Source organism: Triticum urartu, chromosome 3A, assembly GCF_056163025.1.
Source record: "Triticum urartu cultivar PI428250 chromosome 3A, HENAU_Tu73, whole genome shotgun sequence".
In the NCBI taxonomy this organism is placed as follows: Eukaryota; Viridiplantae; Streptophyta; class Magnoliopsida; order Poales; family Poaceae; genus Triticum; species Triticum urartu.
The window spans coordinates 293,711,813-293,726,305 of record NC_141875.1 but is presented as its reverse complement, the minus strand read 5'-3'; the positions used below and the strand labels follow the sequence as shown (position 1 = coordinate 293,726,305).

Below are 14,493 nucleotides of genomic sequence, written 5' to 3'. Positions count from 1 at the left end.
GAATTTTGTTGGTAGGAAAATTTTTGGTAATAATGCGTACAGAGGCAATTTTAATCCTAGACCGTTTCCTAGTAATTCCTCTAATAATTATGGTAATTACTACAACAATTCTTATGAAAATGATAATAATATACCCTCTAATCATGAGAGTAATATTAAAGGTTTTATAAACTCCTAAAAGATTTTCAATGCTATGGCAGAAGAAAAATTACTCAAGATTGATGATTTGATTAGGAACGTTAATAGAATTTCTCATGAGATTGATTTTTTAAAATTAGATATATGCCACCCAAGCTTGATACTAATGATTCTCTGAAAGCTATCCAAATTTAAAACATAGCGGAAGCTAGCCAACTCGTTCCTCCCCCGATGGCTTCCTTCGCTGGCTGTTCGATGGTGGTTGACCAAGTCCTTTTTTTTCTGCTGCCCGTTGGATCCTCGTTGGAAATTCATCTGTCTCGTTTTAACCGCGTGGTGAAACCTGGACGGATATGACGTGTGGGCTCGGGCTGGATCGAATTGACTGGGTGCCAGTTTTTTGGGTGCGCGCGGGGCAGCCTCTCCTGCCGCGCCGCGTGCGAGCGCACGCGTCATGGGCGCAGCGGGCACAACCACAAACCCTACCCCCAATCCACAGCCGCCACTCCCTCCCTCCTCCTCCCTCCCTCGTCTGCCGCCGCCACTCCCTCCCTGCTCGTCGCCCCTGTCTCCGCCCTAGGAGCTTCGCCGCCTCCCGCGCGCTCGAATTGTCGCGCCACCGCGTCGTCGCCTCCTCTGCGCCATGAGGCGCCACCTCTGCCTCCACCCTCCACCGGGCAAGGAGCTCGAGATGAACAGGCGGTGGGAAGGTGAGAGGAAGCAGGAGCTATCTCTCCTTCAATGGCTGCCTTGTGCATCTGGAGTATAAGGAGGACAACACGTGCCTGTTGGAGGCGACTCGAGCAACGCAGGCCAGCGGCGAACTAGGTGCTCCACTGTTTCTCCCTCACTTCCTTCCTCACTCATATTTTACTTTGCTAATATCTGGATTTTTGAACTTGACGTGTGCAGATCTGACATAGAAGACCACGTTCGTCAGATTAGAAAGTGATCTTCTTCCAATGGCTTTAATGGTAATTAATAACCTCCTTTTGTGCTTCACCTCGTTCTTATATATGATGTACAGAGAATGCAGTTGTGCCAAGTTTGCTGACATCCTCGTGCTGCAACTGGTTTGGTATATTTGGTTAATCGTAACCAGCAAAGAGGAGTCGTCACATACGTGCCTTCTATTATTTATGTGGTTGTATGAAGTGTTCCTTCAACTAATCAAGCAACCTGACATTAGTACTTTGTTTAATTAATATCACTCTCATCAGAGAGTATGATATCATTTAGCTAGCCTCTTTTCTTTGCGGGATAGTGTAAAGGTGGAAGGTAACTCAAATCTGACGAGCATGGGAGTAGTGGCCACAGCTGGGCACCATGGGTTGGCCGAGGTGCTTCATGGTGAGGAACAGGCACGCCATCTTCTAACAATCAAATTATGAGAGAATCATCTATACTTGAACTAGAAAGGTCGATTCTGTGTCTTGTTTTTGTTTAGGAATATTAGCAAGTTGAGTAACCTTATTCTTTCTAAAATAGGGATATTCCTGAATGTTGTTTACTACTTCTATTATGTTGCTTATTTTTGTGGTTCCATTTGAACAGGATGTGCACTCTTGTCTCCGTCGTTATACCTATTTTGGAATCCATGGCAGCATGTTGTGCTTTGTCGGCACATTCGTGCATGTGTGAGGTCGCAGATGAAGAAGCACCGAATGATCATTATATTCTCCTCTGCTCTGATCTTCTATTGACATATGTAAGATGTACCTTATTTCCTGGTATTTCCTGAGATTCTGGACTGATTGTTTGACAGTGATTATTATGTAAAAGTGTTTTCAGTTGCTGTTTAGTATAGATGCCTCCATGGTTGCATAGGCATCCAACACATCGGCGGTTTCAAGGCTGGTCCTGGGCGGCGCCTCGTCAGCGTCGTGGATGGCTTGGGCAGCGCCTTGGCATTCCAGAGGGGCGAAGTGGGCCGGCCAGCATGCGTGGGGCGCAAAGGTCACGAGCAGGAGGGAGATGCGCTGGAGGTGATGGAGGAGGAAGTCGGAGGTGGCATCAGCGTCCATGGCGACGCCACCCCGGGAACCCTCCTGCACACCTCGGCATGGTTCGTCTGTGCCACATGGTGGCCAAGATGCTGGTACCTCCTCTCTCTGGCTTCTCTCTTATTTGCTCCTTTTTCTCGGGGATGAGGGCGTCGGTGCATCATCAGGAGTGGATCAAGAGCGGACCGTAGCAGCAGGAGCAAGGATCTGGTGGTGGTTCATGGTTTGTCTTTACCTCCTCTCTCTTTCTATACTTGATTCTTTTTGTCCATCAAGAACCATGAAATTGTAAGTTGATATTCTTCTTAATATTTTTGCAGATATTGGACTGCATTACTAAATGTTCTAGGGTTGGAGAGAGCTTAGGTGAGTGCTCAAGTTCTATGTGGATAACAATAACAAAAAATAAATAGAAATCCAAATCTCTAAAAAACTGACGGAATCATGTATATATATATTTTCTAGAATGTACTCTTTCTGATTCCTATTGTGAGATGTTCGTTTGTATGCTATTTTCTTCCTTTTGTAATTTCTTTTCTTTCTTTGGTGCTGCTTGAAGTGATATTTTGATATTCATTTTTTTCTGAAATTACAAGTCAGTCGCTTTTATTTTTGAGTATACATATTAACTGATGCACAACTGAATGCCATTTTATCCTGTGTGGCATAATGATGGTAGAGATTTGAAGCCAACCCAGAACTATTAGTGATTCTGACAATTGGTGCTCTAATATTCAGTTGTTTTCTGAAATTAAATTTAGTTAGTTTTGTGTTTGAGTACAAAAATAGTACAAAAAAGTGGTGTTCTAATATATTTTTGTGTTAGGAAATTAGAAGTTATTTCTTTTTAGTTGAAGCCCATCCAAGTAGCATTTTATTGTGTCTGTAGGTCTACCCAGTAATGTGAGTCAGTGTATCGATTTGCCAATTCTTGATCAGTATATAAAAATTCTTGAGCTGACGTGATGCCTGCAATGCTTTTTTTGTCTCCGCTATTTTCTTCCTTTAGTGTACTAACTGTTTTTATTCCCAGTTTCTGGTTTCTGTGTGCATAGTAGGTTCAAAATCAATTTCTAAAAACACAAACTTTGCCATGTTTTCTCGCCATCATCCACCTCCTGGTCCTTGTTCGTAACCCCTCTCTGCCAATTTGAGAGACTGTTCTGTACTTCCAGAGAAATACAACTTATTTATTAGGTTTCTCAGTTTCTCGAATATGCAGTATAGCTGCTAATGCTTCTTCGTTTTGTTGTATCATTTCTGCATATGTAATTTTAATTGACAGAGAGGGTGGAGAGGAGAAACGGCTGCGCCGGACGGTGCTCGTCATGATGTTCCTGTGAGTACCCTCCCCCCACCTTAGTTGTTGTTCTCCTTGTTTACCCCATAACGGCGGCTTCGCGCGGATCTGCGCCTCCATCCATCGCAGGGAGAGGAGGGCTAGAGCAGTCACTGTAGAGCAGGGAGGCGGCTGGAGTTGTCCGTTATTGAGGAAAGAATGGCAGCTCGGGGAGACTTGAGGCAGCGGTGGCGGGGAGTGTGTGTGTGTTCAGAACAGATGTGTTTTCAGAACTTATTACTTTTGATACACTGCCCCTTTATGTTGAGCAGATGCGGATCATATTTAGGGAGATTAAGATGCTCAAGACCAAGGTCCGCTCCACATGAAATTTTATTTCTCTAATGAGATTTCTTGAACTTACTTGTACAAAGATGAGCACAACAATTCCCTTCACCAGTGTCTTTTTGTGCCAATGTTTTGCAGGAATGCAGACTGAAGGCTGCCAATGATACCCTTCAAGGAAGGGTACTATACTCTAACCCAGATTCATTTTAAAGAAACAACACTATTTGAGATGTTACGTTTTGATTTTAGGATACCAAAACAGTTTAAGCATTTAGACTTGACCAAAGCATGGTAGAAAGGGAATCATTCATAGGAGTGGTAGACAATCTTATTGCCAGTCTTTTATATTCTATAGCCATGGACGTGCCAGTAAAAGGTAGTTTTGCATATGATTCAGGGATGCAAGCGGGTCAGGCCATCTACCCACCATAGCAACATTTTTAAAGTAGGCCAACATTATTCTTAATGTCTAAACATGTTTCCAAACATTCTATATACTCCCTCCGTCTGGAAATACTTGTCGGAGAAATGGATAAAAATGGGTGTATCTAGAACTAAAATGCGTCTAGGTACACTCATTTCTCCGACAAGTATTTTTGGACGGAGAGAGTATTATTTGAAGGTATGCCCATGATGAGGTTTCTTCATTCTATCTTCTGTAGCAATAGTTTCCCTCTTTTGTTCTTCCAAAAGCAAGCAACTGTGTTTGGGCATAATCTGTATACAGTCAAATCACACCTTAATTTTGCGTGTCTCAGATTTGAGTCTAACCTGCAACACCTATTGGAACTGGCTCTCTGTCCATGGAATCTCATCCATCATCCATACATAACGAATTGGTATGGTATATTCATACCATAACATAAGAACAATAAGAACTCGGATTCTTATCGATACTGGAACTCAGAGCATAGGAGGGAAAGTCGATTTATGGATGGAATCAAATACGCAGTATTTACAGAAAAAAGTCTTCGTTTATTGGGAAAGAATCAATATACTTTTAATGTCGAATCGGGATTCACCAAGACAGAAATAAAGCATTGGGTCGAACTCTTCTTTGGTGTTAAGGTGGTAGCTGTGAATAGCCATCGACTACCTGGAAAAGTGAGTCTAATTGTATTGTTTTTTCTAATTTCATCTGTTTGACTACTTTGATGCTTTGGAGTTTATCCCATGAGTGCATCTGCAACAATTTGGTATCTGGTTTTTATTTCATTTCCTTACAATTCACAGTAAGCCTTCTTGAATAAATCACGGTGTGACCTAATATTATGGTCGCTGGTCAATTATAGCGGCACAATTCAAGGATGAGACGCGAACTTGGTTTCAAGCTTGACAAGCTTGTGATACTCATGCATAGCAGATGTTCGTATTGTAATCAAGTTATGCTATGCGTCCAGTCGGTATCCACTCCTAAGTTATCAAATTATGCTAGGTGTTTACAATTGTTGATTGTTACGGTCTTTAGTTGTCACTTCTTGAACTTGGAGTCTTTCTGAAATTTGCTTATAGCTGCGGCTATTAAATTTTTAATGCAATCTTATAATGTTATGTACTCTTAATTTTCCAGAATGCTTTTAAAGATGTGAGAGTGCAACTTAATATAATTTGAAGTTAACTGTACATGACTATTTTTTTGCAGCCCTAACAGATAAATGGAAGCATCTATTGGGTGGTACTCTCACTACTTAGCAAAGAGAATGAAGGGTCAACATTTACGGTCATGCTGCCCATGCTTCGGAAAAAAGGCAAAAATGTTTTACGGCTCAAGCATGGGAAGTATAGACCAAAGAATGTGGTTTACAGTTTCCCTATTTTGTTGGATCAACTAATGTGTTGCTTTGTTGCTTCATGTGAGTGATGTATGTAATCAAGAACCAGGAAAGCATACCAGTATATTGCAATTCCAAAACTTAGAAAAATGCCCAAACCTACATATTTGCAATTAACATTTAGCGCTACATGTTGCCATTGGGTCATTCTGTCATGTGATGTTCTTATACAAATATGTTGTTTTCTCAATCTCAGGTCTCTCAACGTAATAACCATATTTTCAACTAAAAATGCTTTCTTAACTGGTCTATACATGTTATACAAATATGTTTTTTTTTCAAACTGAAATTTCTCATCATGATCAACATATTTTCAATATAGCATGTTTTGATACTTGGCCTTACTATAATATGTCCTTGCAAAATGAAACTATTTTCATCGACAACATGTCTTTAGGAGGTCTTTGCGCCATTTGGCGCAACGGGTCAACTAGTTTCTATTAATGAAAGTAGGGAAAGAACCGTTAGGATGCGTGCTAAGAGAGAATGGTTCGAAAAACTATGTTCTTCTATTTTTCGCGATAATCATGGTGAAGATCTTAAAGTGATTGGTGTCACTCCTATTGAATCTTTCTTTGCTAATATAAAACTTGATAAAAGTGGGATTGGTGAGGTAAAAACTTTAACTAGTGATGAGCCCACTCTTTTGGATTTCAAGGACTTTAATTATGATAATTGTTCTTTTATTAATTGTATTACCTTATTGCAATCCATGCTTAATTAACCTCATGCTTATAATCAAAATAAAGATTTTACTAAACATATCGTTGACTTTATGATGAAATCTTTTGAATAAAAATTTGAGTTGGAAGTTTTAATCCCTATAAAGCTTTATGATGAGTGGAAACCTACTTTTAAGATTAAGATCAAAGATTATGAGAGCAATGCTTTGTGTGATTTAGGTGCTAGCGTTTCCCCTATTCCAAAAAATTTATGTCATGTGCTAAGTTTCCATAAACTTGACATAAACTTGATGATTGTTCCTTAAATTTGCACCTAGCGGATTCCACTATTAAGAAAACTATGGGAAAAACTAATGATGTTCTTATTGTTGCAAATAGGAATTATGTGCCTGTAGATTTTCTTGTGCTTGATATAGATTGAAATCCTACATGCCCTATTATTTTTGGTAGACTTTTCCTTAGAACGATTGGTGCAATTATTGATATGAAAGAAGGAAACATTAGATTTCAGTTTCCATTAAGGAAGGGCATGGAACACTTTTCGAGAAAGAAAATTAAGTTACCATATGAGTCTATTATGAGGGTTACTTATGGATTGAATATCAAAAATGACAATACCTATATCTATGCACTATGCCTAGCTAGGGGCATAAAACAATAGCGCTTATTGGGAGGCAACCCAATTTATTTTTTATGTGTTTGCTTCTATTTTTCAATAAATATGCAATTATACTTTTGTTATGATTCTGTTTTAGTGTTTTAATTAGTGTTTGTGCCAAGTAAGACCTTTGGGATGATTTGCGTGATAGTTGATTTGATTCTGTGAAAAAACATAAACTTTTGTGCTTAGTTCTGGAATTTTGTAAATGCACAAAAATGTTTTCTTGATTTGAATGTTTTACACAAGATTGATATACAAATTGCCCACGTTGTCCTAATTTTCTAGAATTTTTGAAGTTGCAGAAGTTTGGCTAAAGTCCAGCTTACTACAAACTATTCTATTTTTGAGACATTCTGTATTCATTGTGTTGTTTACTTATTTTGATAAATCTATGGGTAGTATCGGGGGGTATGTGATAGCCCACAAGTATAGGGGATCAATTGTAGCCTTTCTCGATAGGTAAGAGTGTCGAACCCAATGAGGAGCTAAAGGTAGAACAAATACTCCCTCAAGTTCAATCGACCACCAATACAGCTCTACGCACACTTAACGTTCTCTTTACCTTGAACAAGTATGAAACTAGAAGTTCTTTGTAGGTCTAACGGGATAGGTTTGCAAGATAATAAAGAGCACGTAAATAAAAGATAGGGGCTATTTAAATAAAGGCACAATTAAGTTATTTTTAGTAGAGATCTTTTTATCACAAGAAAGTTATTTGTCCCTAGGTCGGTAATCATTATTGCAATTTTATATGAGCGAGAGGCATGAGCTAATATACTTTCTATACTTGGATCATATGCACTTATGATTGGAACTCTAGCAAGCATCCGCAACTACCAAAGATCATTAAGGTAAAACCCAACCATTACATTAAGTATCAAGTCCTCTTTACTCCCTATGCAACAACCCACTTACTCGGGCTTGTCTTTCTGTCACTCACGCAACCCACTGTAAGAGAATTATGAACACATTGCAACACCCACTACTGCAGGATGCTGCTAATGCGACACTACGATCAGAGACCCTTCGAGAAACTGTGTGCGATGCAATAATCGCAAACGGTGCTGTATGAAAACCGTCAGAAATGATGCAAAACATTTGCCATGAATGATACATTAAACACGGTTCATATTATAGTAGCGTGTGAGATGAGGGGCATACGGTTGATCTGTATGAACTATTTGCGATGAGACAGAACAACAGAAACGGGCAGCCAGATCAAGGTGTGTGCGATATACGGCATACAGTTATGTCCGATGAACCGTGTGCGATGAGTAAGATGAACACAAATGATTCGGCGTAACAAGATGTGTGTGATATCCGGCAAACGGGTCGGTAATCAGAATTTTGTGCGATCATTATAGACAACCCATACGGTCTTTTTTTGTGAATTGTGTGCTCGTCAGGGCACACAGTTCAACAAGCCAGCCTGTTGGCGATAATGTAGAAGATCTCTGTCGAATACATATTACTAACCGTGTGTGTGATGAGATTGACAGGATAAACAGAGATATATACAGTCTACTTAATTTAGTCCTTCTTCCTGTTGTTCTTGTTGGATGGCCCCACGACATCGTCTTGGTGAGGACGCTTCTTGCCGCTGACCATTGGCTTTTCATCGCCGCCGCCGTCGTCATCGTCGTTGCTGTCGCCGTCGTCCTCCTCCTCGTTCGACCATTCCTCCTCATCATCGTCGCCGTCCTCTTCTTTGTCCTCCTCCGACTCCTCGTCCATCTGGTTGTCGTCTGACGAATCCGGAGGCGGCGTCTCTTCCATGAACCAGATATAATCGAGGTCTGGGCTCGACGTCAGACTCATGGAAGACGAGCAGGATGATTCCGATGTTGACATATCATCGGGCGCCAGACTGCTGGCCGAACTGTCGTCCTCTCGCTATAGCTCGACATGGCTGCAGAGTGTGTGCCAGTGTGTTGCGTGGCCTGCCGGGGATGATGAAGATGGTGGAGACTTAAGAGGGGGATGCAGAGAAGAGGAACTACCAATTGAAGCGGGGATTGAAGCGGGGATTGACGTATTATCTAACCGCTGATATAATCAACCGCAATTATTTGTACCCAGTCGCTCCAAATTCCCGGGGTTGCGCATGACTCCTATTGGCTATTTGGATGGTTCCCTTTTCAGGATAAAACACATGGAACGAGTTTTGGGATTATGCACCAGTACCGGTACGAACGAAGTAGGACAGTTGGCAAGCAATACATTGAGCTCTTCTTATTGATAAAGCCAGTAATAATAAAACTAGAAAGGAAAAGAAAAAAGACAAAGAAAATATCTGCATGAATCTTCGCGTAACATCAATGGCATATATAGGACCTAGATGTGCATTACTTAGAGCACATCTAGATGTGCTTTAGCAATACTGTGAAACAAAACCCCTGATCATCATTGCAAACAGCGCATAGAACATGGCTAATGCGACAACCACAACTACACATGCTAGTTCCTTCTTGTCTCTTGCTTTCATCTGTTGCCTGTGATTGATTCTTTCTTGCTTCATCGTACTGATTGTATATTCCAGATCAGCCAGTTTCTTCTTCAGCTCTACGTTATCTTCTGCGAGCTTGGTGATAACACTCCGAGCCCTGCCATGCCATTCTTCATCCAGCCAGTTAACAAAGGCACAAGCCTCATATCCCTGCCAATGTTAAATAGTATTCTGGATGAGCGGTGGCATTAACTGAAGTAAAATGATGAACTTAATTAGCACTAACCTCTAAGGGGAAACTGAGAAACCCCCTGCCAATGTCGAATCCCTCCGTGCATACACGTCGAGCTGGAGTGTGCCCGTGCACACAACTCAGCTTTTGGTACTTCTTGGTGGTGCAAAACTCGGAGTCGAACTCGTGTTGCGGGAGTTTGGAGTCAAGCTCTGGATCCGACGATAGATCGCTTTCCTTGGGGGGGGGGAGGTCATTCAGGACGGATTCAGCAAGGAGCCATACTTTGTACATGGTAAAAAAGATTGGGATATATTGGAACCTGACAGGACGATTCAGATCCGTAGTACACCTTCCTTCTGATGACCTTAGGCAAGTGCTCGGTAGCGACCGCCATCGTGGCGGCGATACAAGCAGGAGCAGCCGCACCGAAACCATCAGCAGCACTCATCCGCATTCCCCCAATGTCAGCGCCACACGAGGGAATTTGGAGGCTATATAGGGATTTGGGGGAAATGGGGAAACTGTGGAGATAAGCGAACGGTCGGGAACTACTAATGGCACTATATATATGTTGTATATATGTGACACAATGTTTGTACATGTCGTTTGTGTTAGGTATTACAATGTCACACACGATTTCCGCACCAAACCGTGTGAGAAGACAACGTAGGTTAGACACAGTTGTCGTTACATAACCGTATGTGATGTACTACCCTGTCCATATAATTGAGTTACGGTGAGATACCGTGTAAACAGCCGCTCCACGGATATCCATAAAAAAACAGTCGCTCTGCATATAGAGATGGCGGTGGTGGCCTAGGCAGCGGCTACCGGAGAAGAGGTCAACCCTCGGTCGGTGGGCGGTGGCGGTGTCATAGGAGGTTAATCCCCGTTCTGCGGCGGGAGATAGGTGGAGCTCAACCATACAGGTTGGTGGCGGCGTGATTCGAGCACATCCATCGCGGTCGATGGCGGGATAGTGGAGGTCGAACTTCAGGCGGCAGCCGCACTAAGCTTTGCTCCTCAACCCTGCTGTCTCGGCATGCCGCCGCATTGTGCTTGTCTGTCTGTTGGGTGGAGGTCGTCGCGCGGCTAATTAATTAAGGTATTATTTTCGCGAGTGGCTAAATTTAGGTATTCAATTCCTAAGTGTAGTGTTGTACTAGTACTCTGCGTGTAAATTTACTGGCCATTAATTTTTGTCATAGCATGTCTGGATAAAAACATGGAGCACCCTCAGTAATTATTAAAATAAAACCTTGTGATTTATGCACGCATCTTTGGACAATAGTTAATCCATGTATTAATGTTGTTGTTTTGTTTTTAATTATCATTCGTGTGCTACAGATGGAACGATCTCGATGGATGAAGAATCGGGAAATCACAGATTTTATCAGTGGCGTGACAGAGTTCATGAATTTGGCTGAAAGTACAAAGAGGAGAATTGGTGATGCGGATTACATCCTATGTCCATGTACTGATTGTGCCAATACAGAGTCACATGAAGTTGCAGATGTCCATATGGACTTAGTCTATAGGGGACTCATGGATGGATATACACGTTGGACCAGACATGGTGAAGAGGAGGTCATGGATGAAGATACCCAGGGCAACGAGATGCCAAACCCCGATCAGTGTCACATGGATGTTGAATCTAACATCGGGGAAGAGGCATCAAGCTACCAATGGAACATCGGAAAGCCGAAACGCCCACTGGAAAACCAAGACGTCGACGCAGATGACGACGATCTTGATATGCCAGATTTTGCTGCTATGATTGCAGATTTCGAGGGCCCAGATAAGCATATGATTGGGTACAAGGATCTGCCAACCATTGATGTGGACTCCAAGAAAGAATTTTATCCAGGTTGCAAAAAGAAATATTCCAGGTTGAGTGCCACCCTGCTTCTCAGATTTAAAGCAGCAAACGGTCTATCAAACAAGGGCTTCACAAAGATGTTAGGTCTTTTGAAAGAAATTCTTCCAGAAGATAATGTGCTCCCCAGAAGCATGAATGAAGTGAATAAAATTGTTTGCCCATTGGAACTTGAAGTACAGAAGATACACGCTTGTGTGAATGATTGTATATTGTATCATGGTGAGTACAAAGATTTTCGTGCATGTCCCACATGCAAGCATGCATGATACAAGCGTAGGAGAGCAAAGGACAAGTACAAATTGGACGACGAGATCAAGACAGGAGTCCCATTCAAGGTTATTTGGTACTTGCCTTTAATTCCAAGGTTGAGGCGTTTGCTTGCAAACTCTAGAGAGGTGTGATAGCCTGGCTTATTAGGGATGATAGACTACTCATATCAATAAGGAATTCCTTCTTTTCCGGTAGCCCATTCAGACAGAACTCCAAAGTTAGGCGTGCTCAGCTTGGAGTAGTGTCAGGATGGGTGACCGACCGGGAAGTTGCTCCCGGGTGCGCATGAGTGAGGACAAAGTGCGCAGAAAAGACTAGTATTGATCTGTGGGGCCAGTCTAGATTCCACCAGGAGTAACGACCACCGGCGGGTGTGTCCGGGGCGTTACAAGTTGGTATCAGAGCCGACCCTCGCGGTTACACGGATGGTTGCGGACAGGTGCGTGGTCATGTTGTTCATGACGTTTGTGACCCGTCGTGGCACCCGGCATGGCACATGTACCAGCCTGGAAGCACAGACGGTTGTGCCAAGAGGGAACGTTCTTGTGGCCCGACGAGGACGTCGGTTCCTCTGAGTGGGGGTGTATGTGATAGCCTGGCTTATTAGGGATGATAGACTACTCATATCAATAAGGAATTCCTTCTTTTCCGGTAGCCCATTCGGACAGAACTCCAAAGTTAAGCGTGCTCAGCTTGGAGTAGTGTCGGGATGGGTGACCGACCGGGAAGTTGCTCCCGGGTGCGCATGAGTGAGGACAAAATGCGCAGAAAAGACTAGTATTGATCTGTGGGGCTAGTCTAGATCCCACCAGGAGTAACGACCACCGGCGGGTGTGTCCGGGGCGTTACAAGAGGCAAAGAGGTTGCGGTGGCATCATGATGAGCGAATTGCGGATAGGTATATGAGGCACCCGAAAGATGGGGCTTAGTAGGAATTAATCTACAAAAAGTTTGAAAATTTTGCCAAGGATCCTAGAAGTATAAGGCTCGAGGAGTGTACTGACGGGATGAATCCGTTTGGCGATATGAGCACCAACCACAGCACATGGCCGGTGCTTCTATGCATATATAACCTAGCTCCTTGGTTGTGTATGAAGAAAAATGCATTATGATGTCAATGATTATCCAAGGCCCGAAGCAATCTGGAAATGACATCGACATTGACTTTCAGCTAATGGTAGAAGAACCGTTGATAGTGTGGATAGATGCGCCTGCTGTAAAATGTTATGATGCTTACAAAAGGGAGATTTTCGATCTACATGCCATGCTGGTGCACACCATTCAAGATATGCCGGCATTAGGCAACACATCGGGGCAGAAAACAAGGGGAGAAGTAGGGTGTGTCACATGCATGGATAGGACAACTAGCAGAAGACTTCCCAACACACACAAAACAGTGTATTTGTGTTATCGTAGGTTCTTACGGAAAAATCACCCATACCGAAAGATGAAAGCTGAATTTGATAGTACGGCAGAGGCAGCTGCAGCCCCAAGACCCTATGAAGGGGTGGTGGTCCACAACATGGCTAAAATAATTAATGTTGTGCTTGGCAAGAACCACCCTTTGACGGTGAAACTAACACCCAAGGATCAATTGTTTAAAAAGAAATCGGTGTTCTGGAAATTACCTTACTGGGAGATTCTATGTGTACATCACTGCATCGATGTCATGCACGTAGAGAAGAACGTATGTGAAAGCATCCTTGGTACTCTGCTCAAGATTAAAGGTAAAAGAAAGGATGGTGACAGTTCACGGCTCGATATGCTTGCTGATCAATCACAATGCAAGAGTGAAGTAGAAGATGATGACAAATTCATCAAAGCTCGCCAGAGTTACAATTTTAGTACAAAAGAAGCAACACGGTTCTTCACCTATTTGTTGTTAGTTAAGACACCCTCTTCCTACTCCGCAAACATCAGAAGTCTCGTGGATGTGAGCTCAGGTGAAATGAAGTTGGGACACATGAAGTCACATGATTGCCACGTAATGTTGACACAAATCCTCTTGGTGGCCATCATGAATCTGATGGACAAAGATATAAGAAACACACTCATTGACCTCTGTGATTTCTTCAACCAACTTTGGCAGAAAGTTGTAGATCCTGAAGAGTTGGATCATATGCAAGATGATATTGCAAGAATATTGTCGAACCTAGAGATGTTTTTTCCACCATCATTCTTTGATATCATGGTTCATCTGGCTGTGCACCTTGTTGATGAGATAAAGTACGGTGGTCCCGTGTTTCTTCGCAACATGTATCCCTTCAAGCGGTTCATGGGAATCCTGATGTGCTTTTATCGGAATCGAAACCATCCAGAAGCAAGCATCCTACAAGGTTATACTGCGGAGTAGGTGGTTGAGTTTTGCATAGAATACATGAAACAAATACCTATAGGTTTGCCCCTCTCTCGCCATGAGGGAAGGCTGAAAGGTAAGCCAGTCCTTGCTGGCACGCAAATGGCTGCACCCGAAGAATTGGCAGAGAAAGCCCATTTGACGGTACTGCTTAACAGCCCAGTTCTCATCGCTTATGCCAAAGAACACTTGGCGTAGATACGCCAAAGATTCTTACCAATGGTGCCTTCATCAGAGGTGGAGATGAAGGAGCACACTAAGAACTATGCCGAATGGCTGAAGAATCGTTTGACACAAGGGTCCATCGATCACATTGCTACGTGGTTGGCACAAAAGCCATCACCTACGGTGCTGATGTACCAA

The 14,493-nt window shown here is 42.7% G+C and overlaps 1 long non-coding RNA gene across 5 annotated transcripts; it reads left to right on the top strand.

The window, feature by feature from the left end:
- The first annotated feature begins 527 nt into the window (after positions 1-527).
- On the top strand, positions 528-5,747 carry LOC125543957 (uncharacterized). Of its 5 annotated transcripts, none has more exons than XR_007299161.2 (10): positions 528-966; positions 1,051-1,112; positions 1,693-1,846; positions 1,921-2,236; positions 2,309-2,364; positions 2,462-2,507; positions 3,427-3,480; positions 3,571-3,794; positions 3,907-3,948; positions 5,411-5,747. It is a non-coding gene; the product is annotated as an uncharacterized LOC125543957 (long non-coding RNA). The 5 variants fall into 5 exon arrangements; XR_015618816.1 differs by adding an exon at positions 4,527-4,872 and having other exon boundaries at positions 530-966; positions 1,921-2,364; XR_015618814.1 differs by adding an exon at positions 1,359-1,488 and having other exon boundaries at positions 533-966; positions 1,921-2,364.
- Positions 5,748-14,493: the final 8,746 nt, after the last annotated feature.